The 22,822-nt window shown below is 41.1% G+C and overlaps 1 protein-coding gene across 5 annotated transcripts in view; it reads left to right on the top strand.

Moving 5' to 3' along the window:
• Positions 1–22,822, top strand: part of EPHA5 (EPH receptor A5) — a 647,731-nt gene that overhangs the window by 330,690 nt on the left and 294,219 nt on the right. The window lies entirely within an intron of this gene.

The following is a 22,822-nucleotide window of genomic DNA, read 5'->3' as shown; positions in this document are numbered from 1 at the left end:
TGACATGCAAGGTACGAGTTCCCGTCCAAAAAATGACTTTAAGGCCTATTTATACTCCCGCGTCATTTTGACGCACAGGAGGGGGTGGGCCTTAAAAAATGGCGCACAGCCTGGTGTGCACTGTTTTTTAACGCCTGGGTGAGGGCAGGTGTTAAGGGGCCTGTGGGCTCACTTCCATGGTCTCTGACCATGGAAGCAGGCTAGAGGTGCCCTTCCCTGCCCCCAGGGACACCCCCTGCCACCCTCGCTCACCCCGGGAGGACACCCATGGATGGGGGGACCCATCCCAGGTAAGTAGAGGTATGCAGCGGTAAGTACAATTTTGTTATTTTTTTTTAAGTGGCATGGGGAGGCCTAACTTGGGCCCCCCTACATGCCACTGTGCACAATGGCCATGCCCAGGGAACAGAAGTCCCTGGGCATGGCCATTGGGCAAGGGGGCATGACGTCTGTCTTTGCTAAGACAGGAGTCATTTCAATGGGGGTTGTGCATCAAAAAATGTCGCAAGTCCGGTCAGAGCCATGATTTTTGACGCTAACCTGACTTGCACCATATTTTGACGCACAACCCCCATTTTTCCCTACGCCGGCGCTGCCTGGTTAGAGTAATTTTTTTTTTACTCTGACCAGCCCGCAGCGCTGGCTAACGTCAATCCTTAAATGGCGCGTAGGAATGGCGTTAGCCGGTGGTAAATGTTTTGACGCAAACCAGCACCGGCCCTTGTTTGCGTCAAAAAGTATAAATATGGGCCTCAGTGTTTTGCTGAGCTCTGATTTGCCAGCATTTCCCCATTTGTAATCAAACTGTGTTCTTTGTGTATATCACCACTAGACATTTTGAAAGCTTTTACATTTTTACTTTTCATGACAGAAATGGTATGTAGCTGAAGTTTGTTTAAAGGAAGCTCAATTTGCTTTTCCCCATAATGCTTTTTTTAAAGTAACTTCACTTACATAATTTCTGACATGAAACTAGAGAATGCTAACGGTCTGAAAAATCCCACAATTAAAGCAATCTATAAAATAGTGTTAACATGCATCAGACATGCAGGCCCAGATTTGTGGTGGCCTAGCGCCATTACAGCACCACATTTGAGTCATTTTGTTATGCTAATGTGGCGTTGTAAGGGCAAAACGCTGCACCATATTTACAGCGTGACACAATTCTGGCATTGCACAACTTTGTAACAGCTTTCGCCACATTGTGCCTGCGACAGGCATAATGTATGTTAGGTGGGCGTTCCAGCTCTAGGGGAGGCCGTAAAAATGGCTCAAAGAAATCTACGAGATTCCTTTGTGCCATTTTTATTGGCAATTTTAACGCCTGCTGAGTGCAGGCATTAAAAAGAGGCTTCCATTGTGTTCAATTGTCCTCTGTGTGCTTTGCAAGATTAGCTAAACATTTTTGACACTAGTCCTGCAAAGCGCCAGACTAGCGTAAAAATTACGACGCTAGTTCCTCTGACTATCGCCATAGTGTGCCGTATTTTAAATATGACGCACACATTGTGGCGTTAGGGAGCGCTAAGAGGCACAAGAAAAATGGTGCTGCACTAGTTGCAACGCAGCTTTTCATAAATCTGGGCCGCAGTTTCATTACATGTGGTAATGCTGGAAAGATAGCTCATTGAGTTATACACTAGTCCTAATATATTTGTGAGCCCTCCAAGTCATAAACTGCAATCTTGGTATGCCACCTCAGCGTTCCATCCTCCTGAGGTTGATAAACTGAGTCCCAGTTTATTTGGCAACCATGCCATCTGGTCTGTATAGATTTAGAGATGGCAAAATTGCAGTACATAGCTGTTAGCAAAAACAAGCTTTTTACTGTCAAAAGAAGATATCCCCAGTAAAGGTTGCAAATGTATGAGAGGGTTATAGGCTCACTGACACTGCTCCCCACGTGTATACCATTGGCCATGAATTAGTGTTGGTAATTTTTAGAATATTGTGTGTGTCTATGGCTGCAGTGGTGATACATGGACAGAAGGCAGAAGAATCTTCCCATGTGTGGCAGTAGTGAATGTGGTACAGTTTAATAATAATGAAAAGCTTGTATTTCAGAACATAATTTGTATTTGGTTTATGAAAGCATTCACCTGGTGATTTTCAGAATTGAATTTATAATTCTAAAGTTAATTATACGATTGTATTAAGTAACAATAATTATGTAGTTTCATAAATTGAAAAACATGTCTGGGAAAAAATTGACAGTTACACAAATGAATATCAAAACATTATTTGTTTGATAATCACTATAGCTGTCTGCAATTCTACTCTTTCTGGATCGAGAAATTTATGCATTTTTAATTTTTCTACTTTACACCCTGAAAGGGTATTTTGAGTCATAAAATGTGACGAGGAGGAGTAGTCAGAAAGTAAAAATGCAGAAGTAAAGAACGATGCTAAGACAATGGTTGGCCATGTGAAAGTCAATTTCTTAAACTGGCAGTATTATGTATGCCATTTTAGACAAAAGAAAAATTGTGCTAAAACCTGTATCACTGTGTCCCACGTTTTTGGGTAGAGTAGTCCCCGAACACAACTAAGGTGGGTCAGCCACACCAATTGCTGTCACCCTGAAATTGATATTGTGGGAGTCTAGCTTTGATCCACATTTACATAAGAACAGTGGTATACAAAAACTCTATTTGTTTATGTTTTCTGAAAACGAGGGGTGGGTGGAATATCCTCATAAGCTCTACAGGACTTTGGGCCTGTTCCCTATGTTCACTCCATCCAATTCAGAGTCAATATTTATATTCCATCACTAGCCACCATTACTTGGAGGTGACTTTCCTAGTGCACTGGAAACTCTATGGTTAATTTGCAGAGCTCACTTACATCTGCAGTGTAGGGGTTGTTTAAGAATATTTACCAGGCCTGCCTCTAGTGCCCAGCACCACCATTCCTGCATCTGATGGAGGCTGCATTGTTATCTTGTCAAGGCATGATGTTATGCGTGCCATTTAAGTCGGGGGCCTGCCTGCAGAGCTGATAACTTTTAGTTAGAAAAAGACTAACAAAGAACAGGCTGAGACTGAGTGCCAAGGCAAGGGTGTGTGCGAACATGCTCATGCTTGACTCTTACTATGCAGTCTATATCATCAAGGAATACTAAAGAGGCCAACCCAGCCAGTGTCACCAGGGTGATCTGGGCCCTGTTGCTGACAGCTGCCATCATCCCTGAGCAGAGCCTGTGTGCTCTGCTCCATTTCTGCAGAGAGTCAAGTATACCAGTGACAACCAAAAGCCTTCCTACTCTGCCTGTGAGCTGTCAAGACCACCAGCACAACAAGAGATACACATGGATCTGCAGTCAAGCAACTCACAAATCTTGACCATGACCTCACGGCAAGGGTATGTCCACTCCCAAAACATGACTGCCTTGCTTGCAGCTGAATAAGTGCATCCTCGATTGAAGCTGAATGGACACCAGTCACCAAAATATCTGGATCAGATCAAGGGCCACCTTATAAGGAGTGAAATGACCTATTAACTGCTCCTCACAATCAGCTGAGGTGAGTGAGAATAAATTCTTATGAAGTAGTGTCTGACAGGTTTCCCACTCCTTCTATGTTTGTGTTCAGTTATGATCAGTATTATCCTTCACCCAATGCACCTCTTGAATCATCCTTTGATTTAACCTGCTAATAAACATTGCAAACTAGCCATTATTGCATTGTTTGTATGTGTCATACAGGACTGACTATTTACTCTGGTAGCACTAATGCTCATTTTCGGAGGGTGGTGCACAATATTCATCATCAGAATTGAACCTTAACCCAGATCAAGAAAGAGAAAGAGAGATTTGAGAGATTGAAGCCGGAAGATAAATATAAGATGACAGTGCAAAAGGAGACGACAGCAATGCCAAAGAATCTGCATCAATGAGATAAAGAGATAGAAAGTGTGCAATGGTAGAGGAAGAGGTAGGAGGTTGAATCATGACTAGGTAATGCGAAAGAGAAGCTCCTCAAACACCACCTCTTCCCAGCCACTGAGTGCTTTGTTATGGGCAAGCAATAACACGAGCCATAATGTCTTCTTGAATTGCAGTAAAGTGAATAAGACATTGCTTGATAGTAGTTAAAAACCCATGGGATTCACACTGAATTCAGTGTTTCTCTTGAGTTATCATTTCCCTGATTGGGACATGCATAATGGATTATGTTAAATGTATTTTGGGTAGTGCATGGTCTGCATCAGCATGGACTTGTAGGACTGTCATTTGCTTTGCTTACCGTACACACCATGCCGCTGTGGAGCACTAACGACCATAGTTTGAAAGGAAAATGCTAGAAAATGTACCATTTAGCTCCATTTATTAACTCTTTTTTATTAACACTTTTTCATGGTGGAACTCCATTTAACAAGAATCATCAGCTGAGGGTGTCTCAAAATCAGGCAAGTCAGGCAAACCTGATAAATGCTTCTTAATGTGGGGTCCATTTAATGTCACCTGACAGAGATGTGTCCTCTGTGCTTTTCTCTGTTTTAGCCTCCATGCCTTAGAATGGCATTATAAGAGTCTCTGTCTCTTTGACCTGTAAATCTGGGCAGTTGATTTTTATAACTAATTGGTGAGAAGCACATTGGAACTAGGTAAGTCAAATTAATGGGACAAGATGTGACCCAGACCTTGAAACCTGCTTGAGAGCTGCAGAACTTAAGGGAAGGAAGGCTAGGCATCAACGAGAGAGAATCATAGGGAGAAGCAAATGAAGGGGAGATAGATGCAAATAAGCAGGTATAGAGTAACATTAGGTCATTGGTCAATAGGGACAGTGTTTGTGTCACATTGTAGTAGTTAGTTATTTTATATTTCAGCAGATAATGCCCTTAGGCAGGCAATCTTCAGACTTTCCCACATTTTATGTAAAGAGGTATTTCTAGAACCAATGAGAGTCTGCTATGATCTTTCATGAGTTTGAATCCCTAGCTGAGCCAACTCAGCCTTTTATCTTCCTTAGATGAATGGATTGAGTACCATTAATGTGAATAGTAATAATGTCTGTCATTTACAATCATTAGGCATTAAACAATTGTGATACTAGAAGCTATGGGAAAAGTAAGGTATTATTACCATGCTTGCTAAGTCTTTCAACTTTGTTCATCCCTAAAAGGGCTTGCCAGACTGGTAACCCATTACTCTGATACATCCACAAGAGGAACTTATGTTTAATCATTGACTCACAAACTCAAATTTCAAGGTCCACCCAACCATTTATCTTTCTAATGTTGATAAAAGGAGCACCATTGAGATGAGTAATAATACATAGTTGCCATCATTGCCAATACAGCACACCACAGGCAGTGATCAAGGGCTTTAAAAATAAACATGTGGTTCTATTAAATGTTTCTATCTGCCCCATCCTGGTTTTCATTACTGATGGGTTAAGATACCAGGGCCTCCTTCTGTATCACAGTGAATATTTGTTTTTATATTGTCCTTGCTTTATTTTTCTCCTATCACTCCAAATGTATGAAATTGTGCAGAACGGTCTCTTCTGTGCAGGTCCATGTCCTCGGAGTGACACTGAAAATAACTGCACATCGGATGGGATGGTGGTCCAAATTTGAAATGACACACTTGAACCATTAGTTTTCTTTGGAACATCAAGGCACTAATGGTCTGTAAAAGATAAGACTCTGGAAAACATGTCACACTTCTCTCCTCAGCACTCCAAAGTCAATGACAGGGCTCGTGCTACATTAGTGGGACCGACAAGGCAGAGCCTATAAAAAACAGAAATTATGTGACTCAAGCCATGTGGCAGTAGGCTGAATTACAGGCAATGAGCTGTCAGTTGTAGTATAACTGTGACATAGGGCATGCCAGGTAGTGTGAGACAAGTGGAGGAATGTATCCAGATGGCAGTTACAGGGGGATATGGTGGCAGAGTGAGTATATAACAAAGGTTGAATGCTGCTGGCGTGTGTGCTTGTGTATGTGAAAAAGTGCATGTGTGTGCATCTGTGCTTACATATGTGTACATGCATGAAGACGTTTGTGTAATTTGTCCACCCCTTCATGACCTAATGGTTTTCCACTCTTGTTATAATGGTAACTCAACAATATAGGTGGTGGTTCTTGGCATATTTTGGGAATCCATGGTATCATTATGCTTACCCATTTTATTATGCTGGCCCTATCATACTGGCGTCCTTAATGAGAGCTTCTATGGCATGATGGCACCCTTTTCTAGTATAGAGCTGGCCCTAGTATAGTGAAGGTAATTTTTGCCATATTATGAGCACACATGGCATGACAATCATATAACACGGGCCCTGACATATTATTACTATCCTGTGCATGAGATAGTGATAAATGGACAGGTTAGGTGCAATATATTTATTTGTTGTATTATTACTTGAACATGCTCGATGAAAGTCACACCGAAACACACATGTTAACTGTAAGTGAAATATGTGGTATTTAAGGATGTCAATTATTATTTTTGTACTGATAACTTTATGGTTTTTTTTTCTAAAAATAAAAGCTTGCATATGACAGCAAAATATGCGCATTCTCATTCTTCGAAAATCTGATCTGATTATTGCATTTCCAAATATATATATATATTGAATGCCATTTTATTAATTGTTTATTGGTGTCACATTTCTTCTGAATAATCATAGCCGTTGCTAAAGGGTACTGGCATGGAATTGAAAAGTTGGTTCAGGACTTTGAATGTTTGGTCAGTTTGGGATTTTTACAGACCTATTTATCAGGTTCTGTCACTTACACTGGAACCCACAGTTAGGGGCAGGCACTAATGTGTATCAATTCCAAACATTTTTGTCTATTATGGTTAGGTCATCAACAGAATTGATATTGAACCATACCAAGTGTACACTGATGGTTATGGCTAAAATTGTTTTACAACATATATTTTACTCTTGAATTCCTTAATGTAGTAACTCTTGTCCTATAAACTTGTCTTTTAATTCTATCCAGTTTTCATTAATGTTACTGGCTGATTGCACTTATAAATGTGTCACTGCCCTTAATTTTTCCAAACAATTATTAGGTTAGGGGGGATATCACCAAATTGCAAGTAAGTTTGTATTTAATTTGTATGCCATTTAGCTAATGTTACCAAATCTTATGTGCTTTGTGAGTTTTCAAATGCTACAACTTATTACAAAAGTCAATTGAAGAAGAGCACCCAAACCTCTTGTATAGTTGTCTGTAAATGTAATCATATTTTAAATAATATTACTGCCCAAAATGTGGGAGTGCACAACTTTGGAAAGTAAAGTCCTCACCTATTTTTCCTGACCTGTTTTTGTTGGCTTTTGAACTCCGAGCACTTTACCACTGCTAACCAGTGCTAAAGGGCATATGATCTCTGTGTAAATTGTGCTGTTAATTGGTTTATCCATGATTATCATATTTGATTTACTAGTAAGTCCCTAGTAAAGTGCACTAGAGGTTCCCAGGGCCTGTAAATCAAATGCTACTAGTGGGCCTGCAGCACTGATTGTGCCACCCACATAAGTAGCATTGTAATCATGTCTCAGACCTGCCACTGCAGTGTCTGTGTGTGACATTTAAACTGTAAATTCGATTTGGCAAATGTCACCACTTGCCAGGCCTAACCCTTCCCTTTTCCTACATATAAGACACCCCTAAGGTAGCCCAATGGGCAGGGTGCAGTATATGGTTAAGGTAGGACATATACTATTGTGTTTTATATGTCCTGACAGTCAAAAACTGCCAAATTCGGTTTTCACTGTTCCAAGGCCTATCTCTCATAGGTTAACCTGGGGGCTGCCTTTAAACATGATTAAAGCATAAATTCCCTTTGGGAGCAGATAGGCTGGTGGAATGTGGGACCTCTGAACTCACAATTTAAAAATACATCTTTTAGTAAAGTTGGTTTTGAGATTGTGTGTTTGAAAATTCCACTTTTAGAATGTAAGCATTTTCTTGCTTGAACCATTTTGTGACTATGCCTGTTTGTGGATTCTCTGTCTAGGTTAGTTTGACAGTTGGGTTGTTTACACCTCTCTCCAGACAGTGACACAAAGGGGGCTGGGGTGTAGCCTGCATATTACAATGTGCCATCTGTGCTAGGAGGGATGGGGGAGTGGTCACTTGCACATGAAAGGGCTGTGCCTGCCCTCACACAATTCAGACTCCAACTCCCTGGTGTGTGTCTGAGGCCTTGCCTGGGCAAGGCAGGATTTCACAATCAAGTGAGACTTTACTTTGAAGTAAGCCTACTTTAAAGGCCAAAATGGGTATAAGAAGAGCACCCAAACCCACAGACTTCAGATACTTCTTGGGGTAGACACTCTACCTCACAGACACTTCCTGGAGAAGATAACTGGAACCAGAACCTGCACCCTGCCAAGACGAACTTCCTGGCTGCCCAAAGGACTCACCTGACTGCTTTCTGTGAAGGACTGCTGCCTTGCTGTTGGCCTGCTGCCTTGCTGCTCTCTGGCTGTGGTGAAGAAGTGCTCTCCAAGGGCTTGGATAGAGTTTGCCTCCTGTTCCCTGAAGTCTCAGGATCAAAAAGACTTCTCTCTTGCAACTGGACTCCTTGTGTGGCGAAAATTAGATGCACAGCTTGCTAACACCGACACACAGCCTGCCCCACGGTGAGAAATTCACTGCACGCCAAACCGGACCGACGCAGCGTGACTTCGCAAGGAGAAGATCGACGTGGCACCTACGTTGCGACCAGAACTTCGACACATGGCCCACCGGATCTACGCACAACCGACCTGAGATGACGCAGCCCGACTTCCAGAGGGGAAATTGATGCAGCGCCTGCCATGCGGGAGAAAATTCCACGCAACGCCCACCGGATCGAGGCAGCGCTTGTGACTTCACTCCGTCAGCCTAGGATTCCACACACAGACCCTGGAGCGTCTGAAAACCCCGCAACCCGAAGAGGATCCACGACTGAGCACTGGAAATCGACACACAGACATCCCTGCATGGAAACTAAACGACGCATTGCCGTGTGCGGCCCGAGAAATCAACGCACACCCCTTTGTTTCCACGCTTCTCCTCCTCTGCTGCCCTTTTTGGAGATTTTTCACACAAACCAGGTACTTTGTGCTTGAAAGAGACTTTGTCTGCTTTAAAAAGACTTGATACTTTATATCACTTTTCAGTGATATCTCTACATTTACTTATTGCATCTGTGATCATTTTGACCTGAAAATATCCAATATTGTCTAACGTGAGGGTCCTTGCTTGGGCAGGGGGTAACCTGAATGCCAACCAAAGACCCCATTTCTAACAGATCTAATACCGCTCAACTACGGTTATCTTTGAACTGTGTTCAGTCTTGACTAACAAGCTTTAAATTAAATCATTTGTTACTCACTTTCCCCTCAAAATAAAACTAATTGCAACCTTCAAAATATCACTGTTAGTACTTTTTCAAAAGCTACCATACTGAACCTACTCCATCTCCATTGAACAATTCCTTATCCTTAATGGGGGTTATGCCCCCCCCAAAAAATATACTCGTGGCTTCAGCCCTGGAGAAATTGACTGATGTGTAGTGAATCGACAAATATTGTGCGCTAGAGTTTGACAACTAATTTACTTATATATTTATCAAGCTGTGCTTGTAGGTACAGAAAGTTAATTGCAGAAATCCATTGCTTTATTTTATTTCACTATATGAAGAAAGTTTGCTCCCCTGTCTTTCATGGCATACAGATGCACTGTCTTTACTCCCGTGATTTAGACATAAGACTAGAAGTCTTCTCTGGGATGCTAAATACTTTGGGTCCCATTCACAAACGTAAACTTACACTTTTGTGTAAGTTTGGTCTTTTCCGTATTACCAACCAATTTAATAGTAACTTTAAGACTGCAGAGACTCCCACAGTTGGACTGGAGAACTCAGCACAAAAAAGATAGGCATGCCTCATCTTTTTATGTGCACAGTTCTCAGCTGGGAATGCGGAGTCTCTGCAGTCACAAGAGTACACAAAAATGTAAGTTTACCTGTGTGAATCAGGACCATGATCTATTTTTATGTTCACTTATTTTCGTTACTCCATCTGCCTCCCAGGCATTGCTACCTTCAGTAGAGAGTATGTGCCTTTTCTAAGATCACTCAAAATTGTAGATGTTACATACAACAGCTGTTAGAGGAATAACATATAGACAAGTATTGTGCATTTAGTAATATTGGTTCTGGTCAGTAGCGTAGTCTGTGGGTCATGGGTCCTAGTGCAAGAATGGCCCTTAGGTCTCTAAACCCTAGTGTCACTGCACCTGCTGCACCATTAGATGTTACACCTCCGCTTCTGGTCTGGTATTCACTCGACTTGTCATGGATCAGTCAATGTATTAATCAATGAAAATATGCAGACATCTCCAAGGAAACAGTAAAGCACTTGCAAAAGAGAAGGACCCCCGCTAGGAAACCCTTCCACTTTGTGAATATAAAAAAATCCTTTCCTGAAGAGTAGACAGTGGTCTGGTGGCCCTCTTCACACCTTTAAACAAACTTTAAAAAAAAGAAAACATTTTCTAATCACAGTCCAGTTCTTTTTAAGGACAACAGGCTGCATTTTTTTTTTTTTTAAGTTTGCTTTATTTAAAAGGAAGCACAGGCATGGTGATCTGCTGATTCCAGTGACCGCCATTCCGGTGATAGTTCCAATCAGGGTGAATCTCATTTTGCAACCTATCTCATGAATATTAATGGCTTAGGTGTGATTGCAACCCATTCTGAATCTGAATTTGTACCATTTTGTATAATCCAAACATTGTATTGAGATAATGCTTATGACGGCCACCTTAGTGGAAGCTTTGGCCAAGTAAGGCAACAGCCGAGGGTTCTTCCACATGCATTGCCTTCAGATCCCACAGAAGCAGGGTACAGAAAGAGTGATGCCACTTGCCAAACATTTTGTTTAGGATGGTAAACAAGAGTTGTAAACAGCAAACCTATAGCAGTTTCACCATGCACAGCACAAATTGTGGTGTGGAGAAGGGATGCTGTTTCAGCGCACAGGCTCTGCATAACAGACTGCAGCTGCAGTATGTACAGTCCGTTATGTAAACAGCATTGATTAGATATTAAGTTCTAACAAGGTCATTGTCTGAATTTTATAGCAGACTTGTTTCTTAAGGGAATGAAACTGATGTGGTAAATGTTTCTGCAGAATTAAAAAGCACCTTGGGAAATTCATTGAATTACTCTGACTGAATGACTGCTGAATTACATCAGCTGCCGGGATGGTCCAAGTTGTAAATGCTTAATTTAATATGTTAATTGTGAATTTAGTGTACGTGAAAGACGCCAGATTGACAGTGCTGGAAGCAGAAATAAATCTTTCGTTTATCCACAGGCGGCGCCCAGTGCAGACATTGCCTCTGAGCTTCCCCGTGCGGCCCCGCCAGCGTGTCTCTAACAGCCGTGGAGGGGGGCCGCCTCTGGGAGCTGACGGGGTGGATCAGTTTCATGTCCAATCTGTTCTTGGGTTCTTTGCTGAGCTCTACAGCTCAGTACCAATTGGTATGAATTGTGGTCATGCTTTTCATGACATGGATAGCTCTCTAATGGGTATTAAACATATACCAGCAATTTTGTTTCACAAAAGCGATGAGACCTTGGGTATCAACCATGTACAGTATGGTATGTCCATTGAAATGGAATTCCTAGGGTGGAGGGTTTCATACAGAGATCTAAGAGGGCAGGGGAATTGGGGAACGATGTTCCCAAGCTTTATTAATTTAATCAAAACAGTTCCTAAACTTTTTGTTTAAAAAACAACAGCTTCTGAAAGGTTGGGATGTGGCAGGTTGAAAGGAGAGAAGAAGGGATTCCTCTGTTGTGAGAAAAAAGTAGCGGTTGAAAAAGAAACAAGCCTCCTCACCAGGACGTCTGCTTCCTGAAAAAATATAAATGTGGGCAATTGGTTAATGGCAAATCTAAACGGCTCTTGGGAACCAATATAGGCTTTAATCAATAGACTCTGGAATTAGTTCGTTTAATTGAAACATATAAATAAGGTTTACACCAGGTACGTTCAGGTTATTACTAAAAAATTACTTTTGAAAGCACTGTAAATATTTAAACAAAACTGTTTTGCACATCTTGGGACAGCTTAGTTACATTGTGTGTAATATTCTTTAAACTAATGACTTATTCACAATGCTTGCTGTCACAGGCTTTCACCTCTTGGCATTAATACACCCCACTATTTCTGCAGTGCACCGATCAGGATTCAAATCTGTGACCATCCTCTTACACCCACTGACATCTGAAGTGATCCTATTCACCAACCGAGCTGTCCTACCAGAAAAATGCATTTCCCACATATAAATTTACGTTCATTTATTTTTTTATTTAAAGTGAGTGCATTGTATTTTGTATGTATTTACCTGTAGGTTGTACTTTTTAACCACTACTTTGACCCCTTCCGTACACTCGCTGACCACACCCTCATCATACCCAGGACCACAGTTACCAAGCTATTCTTTATGCACTTCGACCACTGTTTTCATATTTATATTTGGCGTGCTGAGCAAAAAAAAAAAAATCAAACACTGTGACTTATCTGTGAGATGGATCATTGAGTTTCCAAACAGTGCTTAATTTGAGCCGGTGGTTGCTGGTGGGGGCCACCAGCACTTATTTTTTGGGGACCAGGACTTACTTTCCTGCACCAGATATTATGAGTGCAAGAAAGGCAAAAATACATAGATCAGAAAAATAAACAGCGACAATCTTCACAAAGGGAGAAAGAAGGACCCTACAAGAATCAGATAAAGAGGAAGTGAGTGTGTAGTTGTGAAAAGAATACTAGCCATGGTATTTGGCATGCCGATGTTTATTTTCAGTGGTAACTGGCTTCTAACCAGTGCTTTGGGAACCATCACTCTTTCATTCACAAATTAAGCACTGGTTACAAATATAGCCCCATGTAATGGCTTAGAATAAAGGGAAACCTTAAACTAAGGAAAATGTTTTCTATGATCAAAAACATCTAATTTATAGTGCTTTAATGAAGTACATGACATGTAAAATGAAAATAGTTCCTAATTAGTAAACAGGAAAGCATCAGCCTTCACTACCATCTGCCATTTACAGAGAGAAAGACATGCACTCATCCTCCACCATTCAGCAGCCCATCTCATTTTGTTAGAGAATGGTAAAAATGAAGGTCTGACTGCCAGCAGCATGATGCCATAATGCCAGGAGAGAATGTCCTATTGGCACTGGTAGCATTTTCCTGTATTCAAAAGGCAGTCAGTTCCAAGGACTATCAACAACACACAAATTGGGGTTCCTGTGTTTTGATGACGTTTTCTACCACAAAAACATTTCCATTGGTTGCAGTGAGTAAAGGTTATGTGCATGCTTCACTGTGCTAGCTTCTTGTCTCTCTTATTGAAATTGTTTCTCATTAGACTTTATGTCTAGGGGAAAGAAGGTAAAGGACAGTTCCACATCTGGAATGATCCAGTGCTAAATCTGGATTTTGTGGTCTAATAAAGCCAAGGGATAATTTTGTGACACAAGTATAAGGTGTAAATGTGCTGTGCTCTTCTGAAATACAATTAAATTCTCTGGGTGAATGTGGGGGTTCAAAGACTGACATTGATATCATTTTCCAAGATTCGCTAGGTCGTTTCTTTTATTGTTTTGCGTGGAAGGCCAGACCCCACCACAATACAGCTTTTCACATTAAAATTCCCTGAAAGTGGAGGGATCACACTGTTCACAAGACTGTACATAGTTTTCACCGCCGACCCTGCTTCCTATATCAATCTTTGAAGCATAATAGGAGGACCATCACTTGCACTACCAAAGATAGTCTTTCTATTATGCTTATGATTACATAAACATAATAGAAATACTTACCTTGGCATTAAGCAAGATAGTTCCTCTAATAAATCTACACCTATGCAGTCCTAATGTAAATAGTGCACTATCATCTCCAATATACTGGTGGCATCTCTGTTATGACTATAGAGTATAAACATAGGGGCTCATTACAACCCTGGTGGTCTTCAGACCGCCAGGGTTGCTGTGGCCATCTGACCGCTGCCAAAGCAGTGGTCCGAACACTTTGGGGAGGTCTGACCACCACATTACAACTGTGGTGGTTGTGCCATGGTCGGGCCGCGAGTCCCGCCAGTTTTCCCCCACAGGAGGGCGGTGCTGGTGGTCCTAATCTGCCAGGGCAGCGCTGCATTCAGCGCCGCCCTGTGGATTACACCCCACATTAAGACAACTTTTACATGGTGGTAGCACCGCCATGTAAAGGCTGGTGGAGACAGGGTGCAGGAGGCCCCAGGTGGACCCCTGCACTGCCCATGACATTCGCATAGGCAGTTTGGGGGGCCCCCATGTCCAGCCCCGTTGTGCAGTTAGACAGTGAACTGCCCGATGGATGCTGGTGCACCCTACGCACCGCAACATTGCTGCCGACTCAATTATGAACAGGGGTCAATGTTGTAGGCTGTTCCCCGCTGGGCCACCGACCCAGCAGAGAACTCGTAATGGGGCCCACAAGAAGGTGGCTGCATTGGTGGCAACCTGACCCCAGGAGTTTGGAGGACGGCCTTTTCCATCCGCCAAACTCAAAATGATCCCCATAATCTAAGGACTCTCTCTTGCTTTACAGCAGAAATAATTTTAACTGTATTGATAAAGGGACTAATAGCTGAAAAGTAAAACATAGCCCTCTTGCTATATTTATCCAGAGAGAGTGTAACCACGTGGTACTGCATCAGACTAGAAATAGGTGATTTATGAGAACAGGCTATACACTGCTATGTACAAGCAGACTCATTCCCCTGTGGTTGCAATTTTTCAGTCATACTCACGAAAATCAAGTGACCCCAAATTTGACGGACTCTGAATTTGAAGGAATTACTGTTGATTATAAAAAATCACTGAGGGTAGTAATAAATGACATGTTAAAATTTTCATTTAATATGACTTTATTGAAATTATTTTAAGTAATAATGAGATGCCCTCCCAAATTCACGTGGTTTCCAACATAAATCAGTAGCATTAAAAAAATTGAAAATCCAGGCATCTGACATTTGCCAAGTAGAATTCTTTGTCCATGTTGCGTTTGCGGCATTAGATTACGTGTTATTTTTTATATTGTGAATCTTTTTGTCGACTAACACTCTTTTTCTGTAGTTCAAACATCTCTACGAGCAAGTCAGCAATGATTCTTAAATGTCATGTTGGTTTATAAGGCTAAGAATATTTACCAAATTGGCACAAAATTGTTACAGCTACCTATGGGCTTTTGAAAATCAAATAGGATGGGTTTAATACGTTTAGTGAAGCACCTTTATAGCTGAAACACGGTAATAATTTAGAAAACTATCCGATGGCATATTTGGCCGTGTTTATTTGAATCTAGATGTTTTTCTGAGACATCTTAAATAGCTCCAGTAAGTCTTTAGGTGCACTATTTGAATTATTTTTTTCTCGTTTTGAGTTTATGCGTTATCACTCTAGTGTTAACATACAATTCAGCATTAATAAGTTTTAATCAAGTACACCTACTGTGTGGGTTACTCTATTGCACTCTATTGCATGTGATATACCATATGACAAAAATATTGCATGCACTACATTGACACTAACTAGGATGTCAATGTAAGTAACCTGACATTAAGAATAGTAAATATAACATTAGTTTGAAGGTTTAGTAAATATGGTGATTTTTGAGGTTCAATATTGTTGACTTTGATATAGTGACAACCAACCTGAACATACCACATACTCCGTGTTTAAATAGTACGACTGTTGTTATACCTACTTCTTGAATTCTCTCATCACATAATATATTTGAGTAACATTTTTTAGGGTCTTTCATACTTATGGCTTGAGCGATTTAGCCACGTTTAAAGAAAATAACCTTCTCCATTTAATAAATGTGTTTATCTTACAAATTGAAGCACTATCAAGTTATTCCTTTCAGTGCTTTTCTTAACACTCCCAGGCCCGATAAATAGTTTGATATTCTGATTTTGAGCTCACTGTTCCCATGTTTTAAGCTCCTGAAGACGTCACCTTCTCCCAGTGATACTTCCCACAATATCCTTGGGAAGTGCTATCCATACCAACTGAATATCTATAGCAGTTCCATTCACTTGCCTCATCAATTCCTGTATTTGTGATGAATTCAACATTGGGTCCCCTACATCATTTGTGTCGGACGTTGAAGGTTCAGGGCACTGTAACATATGTTTCAGAGCAAAAAAAATATTTTTCATTATCAGACTTTGGGCCAGATCAAGAGATAGAAAAGAAGAAAGGGGAGAAAGAAGAAGAAATCAAGAATGAGAAAAAGAGACCCGAAATAGAGGATGGTGGAGGAAAGATCCGTGAGGTGGAACCACAATTAGGCAGCCTTGGTATTTGGCAACAAAATGATTCAGCAATGCCAGCATCAGGCTCCTTTGCTAACTTTGGGCCTTTGGACTCATTTTCTAATGAATTAGGCACTGCCGCTAGCCTAATAAAAGCTTCACTTACTAGTTCCAGGTATGTAACAACTGACACCCTGTATTATATATAGATTGTTTTAAAGCAGTAGAACAGAAGGTGCACTCCATCTATTCACAGGATATAGGTAGCTACTGTATCTTTACCTGGCAGTTTTGTGAACCAGTGGAAGGTAAATGCATGTTCAGGGCACTTCTCCTATCTACAAGACTTAGGGCCTAATTTAAAGATTAGTGGACAGAGTCTTCTGTCACATGTCCACCAAACCCTTTGTCCACCCACCCTATTGTAAGTCGGTAGGGCCATCAGCTTATTGTCAGCGCTGCCCCTTTGGGTCTGTTGACCAAATGCTTACTCTAGTGGCCTGAGTGCTGGCCGTCACACTAAGGGTATCATACCACCCGCTTCATTTAGGGTGGCTGCTGAAATGTTCTTTTTTCAGTCCATCACTGCCACGGAAAATCTGGTGGTGAAAAACAGAAAATTGAAATAATTAACCCCACACAGAGGGAAGAAGCTCCCAGGTTGTGTGGGTCATTTGTTACTTGTTTCTAAAAAAATAAGCTTGCACTTTGGAAGTGTTTGATTTTGAAAAACAAATAGTTTAGCTGATGAATGTCAAAACCGATTGTGGTTGTCCATCTTACTTTTGGTACCTTCAAAGCCACCATGGTACCCATGGTTTCTCTGAAAATACAGATACCACAGCTGGGCAGGCGACGATCGACAAACTCTAAATCAGGCCTACAGAAGCCTCTCTACATTTACCTGGGATAATTGTAAACCTATAGAATGTTGATACACGATCCACTGGGGCTGTGCAAAATTTACCTTGCTATAATGTGTGAATTTTGTGATGTGAGGAATATGCATCATTTCAGAAATTAAGCAAGTCTAAAATTTCATGCACTGTTTTGCAGTGGAGGACTAGTGCAATTATATGATAAATCACAGGAGACTAGTTTGAGCAGAAAACGTTTTGCAGAAGACATTTTGGGGCATATTTATGAGCCCCTAGCGCCACCGGAGTGTCACATTTTGTGGTGCTCCTGTGGTGCTATGTCCTGCACCATATTTACAAGGTGGCGCTAAGCCACTTTTTGTGGCTTAACGCCCTCTGGTATATACGACCCCTTCACAGGCAGCCCTTTGAGTAGAGGGAGCGTGCAATAGCTGTTGCTGTGGGCGTGCTACCGCAACACCCATTGCATTTCGCCTCTGCCTCAAATTTACGAGTTTTCAGAAACCTGAGGCAGCGCCAAAATCTAACACCACTCCAGGGTGGCATTAGCAAGGTGCAACGAAGAGGAATACTTTTATTTCTCCTCTTTTGTTTGCTTTTCCTATGTGTGCTGCATTCTGCAGCACGCATAGAAAGAACAAAATGCCAGACATAATTGTTTATGTGCGGGAAGGTGTCCCTTCCTGCGCATAAACAATCATTTGAAAATTACTCTTTGGCACTTCTGTGTGTGCTGCATAATGCAGCACACACAGAAGTGTCAAATCATCATTAGTGATTGTTTATGTACAGGAAGAGACACCTACCTGCACATAAACAATCACACCCCTCAACACAGACATCCTTGCACAATGGTGCAAGGATGCCTGAGTTGGCGCTAGCAGCTAAATTTAGCGGCAGCAGAGGGGGCAACACAGGAGTGCACCGTAATCAATTTAATACAGGTCATGCCTGCGTTGTGAAAATGACAGAGCGCAGTGCTGCCAATTTTGACACAGGATAGCGTGCCGTCATTTTCCTATACATATGGGCCTATATCTTTAAGCCAGTGCCATTGCTCATACCTCAAATAACATAAATGTGAGGTATACACTACAAGGAATTTGGTGTCATTTTCCCAAAATTTCTGTTAGAAGTGTATCTTCTCAAACTTAAACTGGCACCATTGAATACATTAAGAAAGCAGAATATTGTCCAGAGTACTCCGCCCATCCACAGTACTTACATAGCCTGTCTAACTGTGCTTGGTAGGATTGTAAACCTGTCTTCTCATGAATCATGACCTGTCCTCGTATACCAGTCATGACCTGTCCTTCATACCAATCAAGTCCGAATGCATGTCCAAACATACCAAAAATTGACAACTTTAGATACTGGCTGCATGTTACTCACTTTGACATTTTTGATTTGCATGCAGTACTCGGAATGTTTTTTTGCATTCATCGTTTTCTCTGTATACTTTTTGGAAGGCCACATGAATCTTCTGATTCCAAGAATTCAATCTGTAACCAGGTTAGCCTTATGGGTGATAGTGCAGTTTAGAAACACACATAACCTCAGTTCAGTTAGTCTAGAGAATGTGTCCAAGGTAGGTTCAGGAGAGCCAGTCCATAACAGATTTATGTTATAACCACTAATTATGCAAATGGGATCTATTTAGATTAATTGTGTGCATGTGTATGTTATGTACACATATCCTCAACATCTGGTGTGGACCTGGTCCTCCTTTGGACACCCAGGTCTAAAGCATGTCCATGTTATGTGAAGTATCATAAAAAACACTGACACTTAACACTGGGAAAATACAATTAAACCCGTTCCTCATGTGAAGTCCCTTAACAACCTTGGTATATCATGTGTGTGTTGGACTTTAGCGGGTCTTTTCTTAGCATCTGTTATTTGGGTCCTGCTGACCAGCTTTTAGTTCCTCTGTTCCACAGTTTACATGTTCCTAATATCAGAGCTTCTGATTTTGGAACTGGGGAACCAGTTTCGAGTACCAGGCTCGGTTCAAAATCCTGTGATCCTGAACAAATCTCTTAATCGCCCCATGGTTTAAAATGTTGCTCATATAAAGCTCTGTAATGCTCTGGAGCAATGTTCATGCTAGATAAAACTGCAAAACGTTTTTTAAAAATCATGAAAGAAGCTTGTATACTTTAAGAGCAGTGAGGCTACAAAAGTGCATTGTGTCAACTAAAGAGATATCTTCATAGCCGGTGGAATAACACTTTGGAGTGCTGAAGGTCAAATGAAACATCACATGTGGTCAACTGCAGTGGTCAGAAAACGCCTGGGCTAATTTGTTGCACAGACTAATCCTCAGAGGGAGTGTATCCCTGAGCAGATGGCTAGATGTCTGCTACTGGATGAATTATGAATCCAATGAATATTTCATCGTTTTATTTATAAGTCCCTAGTTGGCAATTGCTTCAATCTCTGAGTTTGTTATTTGTCCTCACCAAACAATTAGAAGAGCAGAAATGTGTCAGATTTAATTTGAAAAAAACATGCTGTGGAGCTGAAAGGCTTATGTGCAATCTCAACATACTCTTCCAAAAGTTGTCACTAATTTTAAGATATTTAGTCTCGTTTTAAAACTATAAACACATGACAAAGTGCCTATTTGTTTTATTAATCTTAATATAATTCAAGTTTTGAAACAAACCATAAAGAATCAAACATACCAGCAAAATTAAACTGAAGACACTGTGGCCAGTGGCAAACTCAGACGATTGTTCCTCCTCAACCGCAGCGACGCCCCATTGAAGTTTGCATTGCATAGTTTCAGAGACGTTTTAATGCACAGGCAGAGTGGGCTGCGGCCCAGGACCCCCAGCCTTTCAGAGAGCCCCTAATAGAGCCTGCTTTCTTCTGCAGAGAATCTTGCCCTGATGAACTTGAATAATTCTTAAACAGGCTGTCCAAAATACAATTTTCCTTGAATTTATTTTTAATGTGGGTGATGTGTGGGAGTCTATTACAGACATTTTGCAGAGAAATGTTGTGTTTATGTTTCGTGCAACATCCATAAAAAGTTTCTTTTAGTTCAAAACAGGTGACCTCACATATGAAAAATTTGAGGGTGTCACAAAGGTTATTTGCAGTGACATTAGTTAGTGCTGTGTTACAATATTAAAAGGACATTACTATTCCTGAATATTAGATGTAACACATATAGAATTTGGACGTGCCTGCGTGGTGTCAGTGACTTGGCCAAAGAAGGTATGAAAGAGCTGAAACTGAATCATACATTTAAAGCTGTTCTGAGCAGGGGCCCACAAAATACGTTTGGCCCAGGGTCCCCAAATTCCTTAAGATGTCCCTGCACAGCTTCAAATATCTTTTAAATGACGAGCCTTGATATTAATATCTGGCTGTTACACAGACCGGTGATGAAGGTCCCTAAAAATACATTTTCAGTGGAAAGAACAAAAAGGTCTTCGTAGACAGGAACTAGTCAGCAGCTAAATAATAAGACATTCACACCAGACCCTTTTTAGTTTATATAAATATAGGGTGTTTGTAGCTTATGTATCTAATAATTATGAGGTGTTTCATAAAGGGAATCATCACAAGATGCTGAGATCACAAGAAATTTTTTTACACATTAACAATCCCAAAAGAAATGAAGCAGAGAGATAGAATCAGAACAACCTCGGTGGAGGACACAGGTTTCTGTCCTCACTGGCCAAGAGAACTTTTCCTCTTCAGGCATAGGCTTTGGGTCTTTGTAGTAATCAGCTGAGCGTTGAAGGTGAAACAAGGAGCAACCTTTATTGTAAGTACATAACATAAGAACAGGTCCGTTCAGGGAATATGCCCAGCTCAACTGACTCCAGGAGACTCACGTCATAGAACGTGGAATCTCCCTAGGTCAGCAAAGCAAGCATTCCATTACTGAAGCATTACACACTACACATCCCCCTTCTTTTCCAATAACAAGAGAATAAAATGCGAAAGAAAAAAACAAGGAAAATAAAATATAAAATAAAAGAGAAAAATAATTAAACATGAAAATCAGAGACGTCAGCTAAGTATCCTAACACGTAATCCTTCAACCAACCAGGAGGCATCACTTTCCTTTTCCTTTCTACAGAGTCACACTGAAGTGCGCACTCAGACACATTCACATTCTCTGACCCTGCAGTCGAGTCACTCACACCCACCTCCTCACACAAAACACTATCCTGAAGAATCTGTGGAGACGGGGCGGCATTATGACACGTAACCTCATCTTCCAACCATTCAGCCCATACAGGCCTTCCCTTCTCATCTCTCTTACTGTTGATGTGGACTTCATTCCACCCAGGTCCCTGTATATTTCTAAGTAAAACAATGCGCTTAAGATTCCACACCTTACCATCACTTAGTTTAACGGCATTGTGCAAAACTTCCATAACACGTTCAGGCTCAAAGTACTGGCTTTCTCCCTTCTTAACTTTATAAGTTTTTTTTACTCTAACCCAATCACCAACATTGATTTCCACAGGCTTGACATGATGGAGCTTGTCATAATAAGACTTTGATTTCTCAAGAGACCTGTCCAAACAATCCCTTACACTCTCCACTGACCAATGTTGGATACCTGTCTCAATCAACCAAGCAGGGTTAAGTTTGCCTCTCGGACTTTCTCCCTTCTTAACTTTATAAGTTTTTTTTACTCTAACCCAATCACCAACATTGATTTCCACAGGCTTGACATGATGGAGGTTGTCATAATAAGACTTTGATTTCTCAAGAGACCTGTCCAAACAATCCCTTACACTCTCCACTGACCAATGTTGGATACCTTTCTCAATCAACCAAGCAGGGTTAAGTTTGCCTCTCGGACTCCTTCCCCTCATAATAACGAATGGGCTGAGACCAGTAGTCACATTCTCAGTAATCCTATACGCCCACACCGCTTTAAAAATGGCAATGTGCCAATCCTCTCCCACATTCATTGCACTCTGAATTATTCCTTTAATGACTCTATTGAACCTTTCCACAGTGCCATTTCCACTGGGATTATACAAAGATGTGGTTTTATGTTCAATTCCCACCCTCCAAAAATACTTCTTTGCAGCATCAGACATAAACTGCACACCGTTATCACTTAGCAACTTAGAAGGAATGCCTTCTGTGAGGAAAATCTTATCCAAAAACTCCAGTACGCTTACCGTATCTGCTTTTTCTAAAATACCAATTTCTGGCCATTTGGAGAACAAATCAATAAGGACTATTACAAACTCTTGAGAGCTACCAACTGGACCTAAGAGATCGATGGCGACATATTCCCATGGTTGCCTGGGAACAAACGCTTGCTGCATAGGTGGTCTAAGGTTACACAAACTCTTGTCAGCAGAGGAACATACATGACAACTTCTGACAAATCTTTCCACCGACTTGTCAACTCCAGGCCACCAAAACAACTCTTTAACCACCGACTTAGTTATAACAATGCCAAAATGTCCCTCATGACACAAATCTAAGACTACTTCTCTTAAACCTGATGGAGGAATTATTCTATCACCTCTCCAAAGAACATTGTTTACAACAGTGAGTTCATTTCTGACCTCCCAAAAACTTCTGCATTGTTCAGGTAACAGATCCTTCTTAGGCCATCCCT

This window comes from Pleurodeles waltl, chromosome 1_2, assembly GCF_031143425.1.
Source record: "Pleurodeles waltl isolate 20211129_DDA chromosome 1_2, aPleWal1.hap1.20221129, whole genome shotgun sequence".
NCBI classification, from domain to species: Eukaryota; Metazoa; Chordata; class Amphibia; order Caudata; family Salamandridae; genus Pleurodeles; species Pleurodeles waltl.
Note: the sequence above shows the minus strand (reverse complement) of the source record. Positions and strands in the feature narration are given on the sequence as shown.